Raw genomic sequence first — 14,249 nt, 5'->3', positions numbered from 1 at the left:
GATGTTTTGTCGGAAAGTTTATTTTACAGTGCTGTTGTATCAGAATTTTGCTCCGTTGTGTTTATCTGGAGACACTTTGATCATGCTTTTTTACAAAACGTATTCAGGTAATACAACCTAGCAGACGAATACTTTAATGAAAATGGCATTACATCTGCGTTATTCTGTACATACCTATGTATACCGGTAATAGACAATTGTTTCACGCAACATATTAAATTGAAACGTATATAATATTACTGTATAATATACGGCGTTTCATTTTAAAAATGTTAAATTGTCCATCGCTTTAAAAAAATAAAAATGATTTATCGATTTACGTCGAATGCGTTTGGAGACGTTGAAAGTGGCCTATATAAAATAAGCGCATCGGTGGTTCAGTGGTAGAATGCTCGCCTGCCACGCGGGCGGCCCGGGTTCGATTCCCGTCCGATGCACGTTTTTAAAAATGTTAATTAATACTATTTTGAACATTCTGAATAAAGAAGAATAATGACTAGTGTTCTTAATAAGTCTTTAATCGGCATTTGTCTTTGATATTTAAATTTTCGAGATTCTTAATGTATCGATTTTTTTATACATGTATGTTTTTTCTCTTTTATACCTATGTGAATACATATTATTTATGGCTGTGGGTATTGAGGGAATAAAGTATTGGTTCACTTAGAAAGATTATTTCGTTTGTTCCTAACATTGCCTTCTAATCGTAAGTAATGTTAATATGTCAAATGCATAACGAATTAAATCCGACCCAGATCTTTTTTTATCATGTATGTAAGTGCTGAATACAATTGAAAATTTATGCAGAGACATCGTAGGAAGAAATGACGTAACACAGATAATGGTTTATTTTCATAACAAAGTGAGAAACTAGCATCATGACATATACGGAATAAAACGTGTAAGTAAGTAGCACTCATAGCAATTATATGTCAGACGTGTCTATGTAGACTTTATAAATAAAACAAAAACAATACAAACATCAGCTGTACATGTTTTGTTATGTTCGTGTTTTTTATTTGCTGTTTGAGTCCGGCTCTGTTGAAGGATTCTTTCTTGCATATTCTACATTTAAACTCATGTGGTCAATGAATGGGGCATGATATCTCAATCCTCCCCTGATATAAAATTCCTCATTACATATACTGCAACGAAAGATGCACTTATTTTCGCCCTTTAACCTGCATCATCTGAAAAGACAGTAAAATAATGGTTAAAAAAAGTTCATAGCAGAAGAAGGTCGACACGTCATAAAATACATGAAATTAATTAAAATATTACTGAAAGATAAACGTTCTATTATCTCGTACATCAGCCACCGCACAACCCATCTTCTTGAAAATAGGTGAATTTATTCAAATGGTCGGCAGGTTTTTCGAACAGCATTATTATTATTCTACAATAAGTAACGTGATCAAGAAAACACTTATATTGCACCACGTAACATGCTATAAAACTATAATATTGAAGTACACATACACACTTTATTTAAGATGGGTAGGTATATCATGTCGAGCTCTTTTACATATGAAAGAGCTGTTTGTCATATGGAAGTCAGGTCCCAAATGTGCTTAAAAGGAAGTCAGTTCCAAATAAGGGGGTTAAACAAATAATGTTTGCCAATAAATTAATTATCAGTGATAAAACGGCGTTGGTATAATGAAATAATCATGATTTTATTTATATTTTACTGTTCATGTGTGTCAATACTGTGTATTATAAGAGAAAATGATATTTGTACATCCAATATCTCGAACGTCCCGTAAGTAGACAACAGATTTGTGGACGGTTTTCCTTCAATAACTTTTTTATCTCGACGTCTACGATCTTTAAACAAAAAACCGAGGGAAGCACACACACCGGAGAGCCGAAACGGCGTATTCATTTAAAATAATTATAAATACAAAGGGGCTTACCGGGTGAAACTATCCTCCCTTCCTTTAAGAAAATCCAACAAACGACGCCATCTTTGAAGTTTTGCAACAACTTTCTCACTTAAACGCGGTTAGCTCCCGTATACGCGTGCCCCCCTGACTCAATAAGATCTTCTAAATATTTATTACTTGTCGTGACTCTAAATTTTCGGCAATACGTTTTTTCCATAATTTATGAGTCGACCTTTTGTCGGAAAGTTTATTTTACAGTGCTGTTGTATCAGAATTTTGCTCCGTTGTGTTTATCTGGAGACACTTTGATCATGCTTTTTTTACAAAACGTATTCAGGTAATACAACCTAGCAGACGAATACTTTAATGAAAATGGCATTACATCTGCGTTATTCTGTACATACCTATGTATAGCGGTAATAGACCATTGTTTCACGCAACATATTAAATTGAAACGTATATAATATTACTGTATAATAAACGGCGTTTCATTTTAAACATGTTAAATTGTCCATCGCTTTAAAAAAATAAAAATGATTGATCGATTTACGTCGAATGCATTTGGAGACGTTGAAAGTGGCCTATATAAAATAAGCGCATCGGTGGTTCAGTGGTAGAATGCTCGCCTGCCACGCGGGCGGCCCGGGTTCGATTCCCGGCCGATGCACGTTTTTAAAAATGTTTATTAATACTATTTTGCACATTCTGAATAAAGAAGAATAATGACGAGTGTTCTTAATAAGTCTTTAATCGGCATGTGTCTTTGATCTTTAAATTTTTCGAGATTCTTAATGTATCGATTTTTGAGTTGTATTGTTCTCGTTCACATAAGGAACGAGTCAAGCGTTTAGAAGTTTTTTATTTCTCATAATTTATGTATATGACAATTTATTTACAGTACATTGACCTGAACAACTACCCACTTCAACTAAACTCCATTCTCTCAGGAACGATCTCAGAGCAGAAGCGGACGACGAAAGTCCGTCTATACTTAAAGGGTCTTGTTCACACTTAAATTGCATTTTTTGAAGTTTTTCATTTAATGCTTTAAATTGATATATTTAAACATCGCAAACAACGTGCTCGAGTATAAAACAAAAATAAAATTAAAATAAGAAAGAAAAAAGTAAGCCGCACCAAGGCTCGAACCACTGACCCTTGGATCGGTTTTTTTCCCCGACTAAATATAGATTTTAAATATAAATTTAAATATAAACACGCATTGTGACAGCAACAATAACAACAACAAATATGGCGGAATCTGTATTGTCAAACACGGAAGAAGAAGGTAAAATATGTTTTTTATTGTAAAACTCAATAGTGCGTATGATTTTTTTTTTAAAAGTAGATTAAAATAGTATAACTGATCAACTGATTCGTTTTCGTTACATAAGTATAGACGAGTTAATTGTTATTGTTTACATTCGGGATTTTCCGCGCATGCGCACTGACTGGTTGGCAAAAACACTGGTTACAGTAACGTAAAACATGTATAAAGGGCTTTTGTTTAGTCAATAAATTGATAATAAATACGAAATAAACATTAAAACTCTTTTTAAAAAAGTGCAAATATAGCATATTTAGTACCAAATAAATGTATATTCACAAATAAAATTTCCTCTTCATAAAAATACGAAGTAGTTATTAGCATAGAGTAAAATTGATCGGAAGACTTAATACTGACAATTCCACAAAACAAAACAATAAATTAGCCGTATTCTTTCTGATAATAAGACTTGAATAAATTATATTTAAACACTAATAAAACATATTTTAATTGTATTATAATTTTAAGTGGTGTGGATGGTGTTTTATTTTATCAGCGATCAATAGAGTCAGAGGTGCATTTAATTAATCAATTATAAAAAAAGCCCTAAAAAGCGGAATACAGTACTATTTTTAAATATTGTGGTAATTTTCTTTTACATTGAATGAATTTACGTTTCGTTTACATTGAATGAATATAAATTCAATTTACCATACAAACGGAAAAACCCTGCATATTAATTACCCAAATGTAACTGTCTTTGCATGTATATTGAAATCTCTATTAGTAATAAGGAGTAATAAAAATATAGCATTTTATGATAGATGCATATATTTAATTTATCTAACGGCCCCTTTTGTGACTGCTTATGTTCATGATCGTGTTTCGGACCCTGCAGTAATGTACAATCTTTACACATAATAGCGGAGTTAACTTTTGCCGGTACCCGTTAAATACCTTAATTGCATAGCAGTAAAATTGCACAATATTTAAATGTATAGTTATTAAACAATGTATTATTAAGTTTAACTGGCTAATAAATATATACACTCGTTCCCGTTAATACATTTCCGACAAATGTCTTCATTTTTGTTAAAATATTTCATAAAAAATTAACTTATCAGTATTTTTAGCTTTAAAATGTGGCTTAAATGATTGCTCAATATGCAAAGAGATGACATAGAGGTATCGTGACTTATGTTTACTGACCAGACACTCGTCTGCAACATGTGGTTTATGCAGGGGTCCAAGTGTAGGTCCCTGGGTTTATGACACCATGTTTTCTTTGTAATTGTCTGGACAGTATCCGATCATAACGAGATAATCGGTTTGTGATAACAAAGGTGCAATTATACACCGGGATATAAATGCTGCAACAAAGAGTGCCAAAATTAGTGTGAACAATAAAATAAAACAATAACATTAAATAAAAGAATTTATTGAATGTGTAAGAAGGTAAGTTTTTCCAGACACATAAAGGTTCAAATCAGTTACCCTATGTCGCGTACATACAATTGACCTATTCGTTGTTTGTTTTTATCCTTATTTGTTTTCGTTCATTAAATTTAATTCATTCTGACAGAATTTCAATTTCTGAGAAGTTTTTAACTAAAAATGGTCGCGATGAAGTGCCAAGTAGAGAGATTTTTGTTTAACCACATACCGAGCTCTTAGATTGTGTTCCACTCCCGAGTTCGTTGTCAGTAAAACAAATAATAATAAAAACAATAAAATCGTTCCAAAGATGCATTTCCTTGCATGCTAATGTTTTATTCAGACATAATTAGTAAAATTATATTCGATATTGTGCATGATTATCATTAAAAACGAAGATTTCGTCAACCTCCTCTATATGCGCTTATATAAATTGCACCTCTTTTGCCAACCAGTGGGCGGAGTCTAAACTTTGCAGGTGCGTGTGACGTCACGCGTTAACTCGTCTATATGCATATACATCACAGAACGCGTAAATACTGATTCTCTCGTTTACACTTAAGTTACAGATAGAGACTAAAATTAAAAGCCAAGTTGAATACAGAATTAACTTTAGTATTCGCGTAAATAAATTTAAATTTATCATTAGCCTTGGAGTACTGAGATCATTTAAACACTACAGTATCTTTTTCTTTCCTCATAACTGACAGTGACAACATTATTTGTTGGCAGGCAATTCAAGATGCTGTGCATTTATTGACATATTCATTATTGTGTGTTGTATGACAATGCCATTTATTATTAACTAAAATGCATTTGAATGGTACTGGTAGTTTATTAATTTAAACCCAAAACTCATAGTTAACCCTTTAAGCGCTGGAACCGAATTTTGAAGGCCTTTGCAAACAGTTTGGATCCAGATGAGACGCCACAAAACGTGGCGTCTCATCAGGATCCAAACTGTTTGCTATTCTGATAGTATTCTTTGAAAAAAATCAAAGAAATGGCTAATTTTAGAAATTCAGCGGATGAAATTTTAGCAGATGACAAATTTCCCAGCATGCAAAGGGTTAAAATGTATTTATATCAGTTTCTTCTGCACAGCTTTTTTATAAATAAACTGAGTAACCAAAATATTTTTGAAAATAGTAACACAGTTTAATAATTCATGGCATCAAATGCATGTAGCTGGCGCCAGACAACTCGCCTCAATACCAACTTGCCCCAAAACAAACTCGCATCAAACATATGGTCACTCGCTCCAACCAAGAGACAACTCGCCCCAATTTTTGTTCGTGCATCTGATTGTTTCTTTATTTAAAGTATTTTATCTTTATATTCTTTGTTAATTTAGCAAAGCACGTATATATTTTTATAAATGTGTATTTCAACAGTACATTGTATTTTGAATAAATCAAATACAGGTCATCTGAAATGCATGTATCATTATATTTGTAAAAGCCAAGAATATTCTGGATATTCCTCTTTTTTCAATTGTTTTGAATATCCTCAAGATTTTATTTCCTGAATGTTGAAGAACACTTATTAGATAATAATACCACATATTTACAACTCACTTTTTAATAGAGACCATAAATCCAAGAAGTTTATGAAGAAGGGATCACTGGATTTTGTCACTTTGGTACAAGAAACAGAAAAGGTATACTTATTTAGCTGCATTTTTTTCTGTTGATTTCATTTGAGAATATTGAAATAATTTGTAGATAATGTTTTCAGATATTCAGGCAAGTTGAGATTTCATTGAAAAAAATATGTGTCATTTCACATTATTCTTGAATGGAAACAGAAAAAACACAGTTCAACGCACTTATTGTTGATATATAAAACAAAGTCTTTGTATGTAAAACTGTTACTACATGAGCAAAGAATTTAAAAAATGATCCTACACTACATTAGGTGAATATTGAAATTTTACAAAAAAAAACTGACAGGAATGTTTAAAAATGGTGTCATGAAAAATAAAAAATTATATATGTACATGTAGCTCATCTTGTGTCAAAATTCTTAGCTTTATGTTCAAAACATTTATTGTTAAATGCAGAAATGTCTTTTCAAGGATATCATAGACCACCTTACTTATACGGAAGCATAGGAGCTGTTGAAGGAAATTGCTGCCAGACAGTCAGCAGTTATCACTGACAGCCTGTCCTGGCCCAGCTTGGACCATCCTCAAGCTAACCATGATGGTGTGTTTGCAAGAATTGTCCATTTGGTAGACCATGATGAAGACCAGCTTTGTTGTGGCATGGCCTGACAATACTGTACAAGCCAGAGACCAGTATGTTTACTGTTGTTGAATAAGACCCCTTTTTCATGTTTATTTTTCTGTGGGCCTGTTTAACAGAATTAATAATGCACTTTATCTATTTCAAATATGTTATTTTTCTGTGGACTTTTTAACGGAATTATTAATGCATTTTATCTATATCAAATATTTTATTTGTCTGTGGGCCTGTTTAACGGAATTAGTAATGCATTTTATCTTTATCAAATATTGTTGCGTGTAATATTAATATAGAACACGTAAAACTACTCATGTAATTGTCTCAGCTTAAAATCAAAAGTGTAGAAAATTAAACTCATTTACTGTCGAAACAGTGGCCATTATGTTCCTGCATCTTAAAAGTTGGACAATAACAGCTAATATATATATATATACATATATATAGATAGATTTAGCAAGGGTTTTTTAGTTTTTTATGTGTTCATATTTTTCAGAAAAAGGGTTAAGTGGTGACTGATCCTCTCACCCTCCTTATCCAGGAAACATTTCGGAACAACGTGTTGGCACTGAAGATGTGGAGGACACAGATTGATCACAGTACATCCTTTGGATACATGGACACCTTCAACGTGACGACAACAAAACTGTACCTGCCTTTTTTTTTGAAAGGAAGTAGTTAATAAAATTATTGTTAACAGCTTTTTTAGTCTTGTTTAAGAATGCTTGCAACATTTAAGTGGATTAACAATTGTTTTAAATTTGAATCTTCAGTAATGCATTCTTTATTAAATGATGTAATCTTATTTCTTTCAATATAGTGTAAATATTTAGAACATAATTATCCTTTGTATACAAAATGAAAACCAAGTTTACTGTTCTATTAATAATTATTTATTTATCTTGTTCTTTAATCAGAAATATTACAGGGGCATACATACAGTATTCCTTAAATAAAAGGGGCAGTTCTTAGAAAATTAACATGTATTTTAGCAATGCATATTCAAACTTTTTCCACATTTATAACCAGCAACAATATGTAAGTAGTATAATGTAACACAAATTAATACTATGAATTTACTACTGATTTTGCCGTGCCTGTCATCAAACATGTTTGACTGAAAGTTTCTTAAAAGATGTTATGTGGAAGACTTAATCAATCATTTAATAAATATTTGAGCCACGCTCTGGGAAAAGGGGGTTAAATGCATGTACTTAAGATTGTCCAAGATTAGGCTGTGCAGACTGCACAGGCTAATCAGGGGCAACACTTTCCGCCTTATCTGGTTTTTCTCTAAGAGACTCCATTTCAACAAAAAATACAATAAAGCAGCAATTGTCTGCCTGATTGGTATGATCAGCACATGTTAATCTCGTACGACAATTAACGCACATGCATTATGCCCCATTTTCCCAGGGCAAGGCTCACCTATTTAGGTTTTAGCTGTCTATATGCTCGTTAACTTTTGAATCATGATGCAGTTTCATATAATAATGTATTATGAGTTGTTTTTAATTGATGCATATTCTTTTGTTCAGTGTTGAACTCAACATGTATTATAATAAGGTGTTCACTTAACATTCTTGCAGTAATGTTTTGCTGTGTAATATACATGTAATAATAAATCAAAATTGAACAACTAGCTTCTTATTTGTTCATGTTATTTATTAAAACATTTTAAACCAAAACAACAAAATCCATAACATAATGAACACAAAACATAATACTTTATATTCATGAAACAAAACAATAATTGATAACATTTTGAATAAATGTTTCCAACTTTCAACATTTGACAGATCAAATTATTTCTGAATTCCACCAATTTTTTATTTATGGATAAACAGCACTTTATCATCTTTACGACAGTTTATGTAAGGCTTTTACAATAAATGGTTGTTTATAGACTGATAAACAATGGAAAACAATACATAATCTATATATAGCATTGTGCTTTGATGTCATTGTTAATGGAACATAAACAAATGTGGTGTGCAGCACACACTCAACATTGACTATAGTAGCTTATACCTAAAAGAGTCAATAATTCCTGTTCATAGTCTTTACTTGTGACAAAAAATCAGGAAAATGCTGAGCCCAGTGTTTATTTAGCTATTTGCCAGACAAGGTTTTCACAAATTCTTCTGTTTCAGAGTGACCTATATCAAATACTTTGGATCCTCTATTGTAATAACAAAACAATTAATTCACCATGTTTGATCATGGGTCTCCCATAAAAAACTTAACACAAATCATGAAACATAACACCTATAAGAGTAAACAATTCCTGTTAATAGTCTTGACTTGTGACAAAAAAATCTGGAACTTGGCCCATTGTTTATGTAGTTATTTGCCAGACTTATTCTTCTTTTTCAGAGTGATCTATGATTGAATACTTTGGATCCTATATTTTTATAACAAAACAATTAACAAAATTCACAATACCTTACACACTTAAAACTCAAATACATATTCTCATGGCATTTCAGGGCACTTGTATGCTATGTTCATCAGTATTTTATCAATGATATTTCTGCCCTATGTTTATAAGCAGTTCACTTATTAAAATCACATTTTATCACCATGATGATGACAGGACAGTAGACCATAATGTCACACATTTGGTCACGCCTTCATATTACACAAATAAATTCAAGCATCATTTCAAATACTAAAGTCATCTACTGACTGAAAAAACAGCCAGGGTCACACATGCACTTTCATACTCAATGGTATACGTCCTATAAAACCATGCTGCCAAATTCACACATGTTCCTACCCATAGTCGGTTATCATTGATTTCAGCTTTGTCAATTTTTTAATTCATAATAATTGTATGTTGAAGTTAGTTAAAACAACATAGTTACATACACCATGTACCAATTTGTATGAGTAAATCTTCATATTGTTTCCGGGTTGCTTGTCCTTGACCTATTGGATATTGCAGCTCCTCATTAGCCGCAGGTGGATATATATGGGGCAATTGTAGAGGCAATCAGCTTTGGATAAGCTGAATCAAAAAGGAACTTTGATCGAAGGGTTTTTTCCTTGATGATCTCTGTGTACTCAGTGCATGTACGTGTATCCCTTCTTTTCATTGATTGGCACCACCGTCCAATTGTTGGCTGCCTTCAATTTACTCTGAAATAACATATAAGCATATTTGTAATTTTGAAATGTACACTAAAACTTATCATAACTATGTATGAAAGTTGTTTGCTATTTTAAACATTATTTTATTCATATCATGCCAATCAGGTAACATACCAATACTTTTCTGGGCTACTTGATTCACCAGTATTAACTTATGAACCTACCAATACTTTTCTGGGCTACTTGATTCACCAGTATTAACTTATGAACCTACCAATACTTTTCTGGGCTACTTGATTCACCAGTATTAACTTATGAACCTACCAATACTTTTCTGGGCTACTTGATTCACCAGTATTAACTTATGAACCTACCAATACTTTTCTGGGCTACTTGATTCACCAGTATTAACTTATGAACCTACCAATACTTTTCTGGGCTACTTGATTCACCAGAATTAACTTATTAACCTACCAATACTTTTCTTGGCTTCTTGATTCACCAGTATGACTATGAGCTTATTATATGATGAAGTTATCATACTTGAGTCACTAACTGACAAGTACTGTACTACTAGAGATTGGAGGAGAATGGCATTGAAATAATTTCATGACCAATCACCATGCAAGTTATCTGAACGGTTCAGAAAACAAACCAGCTATCGGATATCCTCTGGTTTTCATAACATAAAAAGTTTCTGGTAAAAAAAAGATAAAGCAATTATATTACCAAGGAACTTTAGGAAGCACATAGAATCTTATTGAATATAAATATATTATTTTATCAATTAACATATGCTAAGACAGGGTTGTTTGCATACTCTAAGTAAGATGTTATCTCTCCAATTTCTGACACATGACCAGGTGTGGTACTTCCTTGTGACACAAATGACAGGCCAGGACCTGGCTGGGGCTGATGATCGTGCATAGGTGAAGAGTTTGTTGATCTAACATTATGCTGAACAGTCAAACTTGCAATAGTTTGGCCAGCACGTCTTCCTAAATACCTCAAAAAGAAGGTTTGTTTTAGAGCATAAAATTAATCACATATCAATTTAAAAAAACAACAAAATTGATGTTAAACTCAGGGAATAAACTGTGTAATCATATTATCATATTATGATAATTGATTACAAAATATAACATACATTTGCATACCAGTATATTTTATAATATAATTTATACCGAATAAATTCATCATTTATCATTAATTTCATGCTTCATTTGACTCGTGTTGGAGACAGTGTTCCTTGTAAATTATAACGAATTCATTAAGTTGATACGAACATCTTGGTATAGGGGCATAAAGGCTTATTTTAAAACGCGCAATGAACAAATTATGTTATCAGTGCGTATCTGGTTTCGTTGCAGACAATAAAACTAAATACCTATCCAAACTTTTGCTAAAATTCCTATGTAAACAGGCAACACTTGCCAAAAACTAAACGTAGCTTCTAAAATATGACTTACATTTCGTGTGTTTAAGCCATTACCCTGTCTTCGTCTCTTCCAACGATCGTCCTATGGTTCTGCAAACACTTAGTCTTGTCGCCAAGATTGAATAAATTCGAGCGATGTCGCTGGCTCCGGCTTTTGTTTCTCTTTTTTCGATCACAGAAATGAGATGCATTCTTTGTAAACCCAAAGCGGATAAGCGCAGCGCGCATGCGCATGCTGCATTCTGGTATACTAGTTGGGATCCCATTCACAATTTCTGACTAAAAATAACTCATTTCGCGTTTGAGACGCTTTATAATTTTCAGGTTTTCAAATCGTCAAAATTTGCATTTAATGGAAATTTTAGAGCATGGAAACAGTTTGGTATTTTTTTTTAAAGCAAATATCATAACTACAATGAAAATTTGCAAATCCGAAACAATTTTTTTCAATTTTGTCAATTTATCAAAGTGTGAACAAGCCCCTTTAAGGCAGAGGTGGAGGAGGCAGTGCGTAGTCTTAAGGCAGGAAAATCCCCGGATGGACAACGTCCCTTCTGAGCTGATTTAGCACGGAGGAGAGGCAACGACTGCAGCGATAATGGCACTATGATGGCACTATGCCAAAATATTTTTGAGGAGAAGAAATGGCCCAAATGAGTGGCCCCAGTCACTGTTCATACCTCTACCGAAAAAGGGGAATCTCAAGTTGTTTGATAATTTCCACACAATAAGCATCATCAGTCATCCCGGCAAAGTCATGCTACGCATAATCCTTAATCAATTGAAAAGTAAGGCCGAGGCACTGCTGGCTGAAAAGCAGGCTGATTCAGAGTTTGGCGGAGCACAGTGGAACCCATCTTTAACTTCAGAATCACCATTGAGAAACACCTGTAACACCGAAGTGAGCTATTCCACAGCTTCATTGACTTTAAGAAAGCGTTCGAAAGCGTGTGGCATGGTGGCCTTTTTTGTTTTTTCATAGCCCTACTGTCGACCGTCAAACGACGAAAGCTGGCTTGGTTTGGACACGTCACCAGAAATTACTCTCTGTGCACGACTGTTCTCTAGGGCAAGCTAGAGGGAGGACGACCTCAAGGCCGTCAGAAGAAAAGCTTGATCGACGATGTCAAAGAGTTGATATCCCTTCCCATGGGTAAATTATTCTCAGCAAGACACATTAGATTTGACAGGAGGAGGCTATTTGTATCGTTGTCCCTCATTTTCCTCCAACGGATAAACTGGTCAATGGAATGATGATGATGATGATTTACATTAAGCATCGCTGGAATAATCCGACAATGCTTTACACTATTGATGTTATATTTCCAATGCTTGATAAAATAAATATCCAGACATTTATATACGTTTGATACTTAATAACCTTTAAAATATAAGGGTTTGTCGGGGATTTGAAAGCGAGAATCTTACCATAGACCAACGAGACACTCTTGCTCAGCGTATTTTCATCGCAGTATGATGACAACGTTACAATTTTTAAAATGCTAGTGAATATTGTGAAATCGTAATCAATTATTAATTTAAAAGACGTGTAGTTATTTTAGTAATTAAACCGTGATTTAATACTTACTATTGATTCAATTGAGCATTGAAAATATAACCTGACTATTGAAAAGCACTGTCTGATTATTCCATCGGTGTGTCATGCAAATCACAATCATCATCATTCCCTTGACCGCTCTGGCCGTTGGAGGAAAATACGGGGAGATGATACAGAAATCCTCTTCCAGTCAGGTCATGTTTGTGCTGCTGAAGGTTATTTATTCATGGGAAGGGATGTCCACTATTTTACATTGTCCATTCAGTCTTTTTGTTATCTGATGGCCTCGACGTTTACCTCTCTCTAGCGTGCCCTGGAGAACATTCTTGCAAAAAGAGACGTGCTTTATGACGTGTTCAAACCAAGCCAGCTTTCGGCCTTTTACGGTCGATAGAAATGGCTTTTGTGGACCAACAAATGCTGCAGACATATCAGGACATTTTCGTTGGTCTTATGCTCGGTGTATGAGAGGCGGAGCAATCTTCAGAAACATTTTTGTTCAAATACATTTACACTGCGCTCGTTCGTTAAGCGCGTGAAGCGTGCAAGTCTCGCAGCCGTAATGTAGGATGGATACTACGCGGGACAAGTAGAGCCTTACGTGGTGGAAAATCTGATGGAACCGCTTGTCCAAAACTTGCTCAGTCCGGTCATTTCTGCGGTCGCCATGGCAATTTCTTTTCAGACTTCACCGGTACTGGTATCATACTTCAAGTTGATATCTGCACTGGTGTTGGTCGTGCTGTTCACCGTGATCTTCGACTTCTCTGTGCTGACCTCCATCACTTATGCTCATGCTCTTTCATAGAGTCTGTTGTTGAGATTTTGAAGTTTACTGCTGGCGCCACCCATTAGGCCGATGTAATCAACGAATCTCAAGATGGAGATGGGTATTTTACCGATGGCGATAAAAGGTTGTGGTAATGAGCAGTCTAATGTATTACATGTATCTTCTAAATGAAAAGGTTGAAAGCGACGGGAGAGAGCAGACATCCCTTACGTAAAGTTGTTGCATGACTTGCACCAGCCCTTTGTTAATGTTGAATCATCTCATATCATCCCATAGGCCATCATGCCACACGCGGTCGAAAGATTTTTGAAAGTCAATGCAGTTGTAGAGGAGTTCATAAGTGTGTTGCAGGTGTTTCTCAATGATGATTCTGCAGTTGACAATCTGTTCCAATGTGCTCCGCCCAGCTCAGAATCCAGCCTGCTTTTCGATCAGTAGTTCTTCGGCCTTACTTTGCAATCAATTAAAGATAATGCGTAGCAGGACTTTGCTGGGATGACTGATGAGGCCGATGGTACGGTATTAAGTGCACAACTTGAG

At 34.2% G+C, this 14,249-nt stretch overlaps 1 protein-coding gene, 1 long non-coding RNA gene and 2 other non-coding genes across 5 annotated transcripts in view; 3 read left to right on the top strand and 1 right to left on the bottom strand.

Moving 5' to 3' along the window:
* The window catches only part of LOC127865679 (uncharacterized), a 459,001-nt gene that overhangs the window by 170,998 nt on the left and 273,754 nt on the right, over positions 1-14,249 (bottom strand). The window lies entirely within an intron of this gene.
* Trnag-gcc (transfer RNA glycine (anticodon GCC)) lies at positions 367-437 on the top strand. Its single transcript has one exon. It is a non-coding gene; the product is annotated as a tRNA-Gly (tRNA).
* Trnag-gcc (transfer RNA glycine (anticodon GCC)) lies at positions 2,483-2,553 on the top strand. The gene has a single exon. It is a non-coding gene; the product is annotated as a tRNA-Gly (tRNA).
* On the top strand, positions 6,180-7,540 carry LOC127865717 (uncharacterized). Of its 2 annotated transcripts, none has more exons than XR_008042738.1 (3): positions 6,180-6,247; positions 6,665-6,886; positions 7,327-7,540. It is a non-coding gene; the product is annotated as an uncharacterized LOC127865717 (long non-coding RNA). The 2 variants fall into 2 exon arrangements; XR_008042739.1 differs by having other exon boundaries at positions 6,199-6,247; positions 6,650-6,886.

This window comes from Dreissena polymorpha, chromosome 2 (genome assembly GCF_020536995.1).
Source record: "Dreissena polymorpha isolate Duluth1 chromosome 2, UMN_Dpol_1.0, whole genome shotgun sequence".
In the NCBI taxonomy this organism is placed as follows: domain Eukaryota; kingdom Metazoa; phylum Mollusca; class Bivalvia; order Myida; family Dreissenidae; genus Dreissena; species Dreissena polymorpha.
The sequence above is the reverse complement of the archived record's forward strand: the minus strand, read 5'-3'. Positions and strand labels throughout refer to the sequence as shown.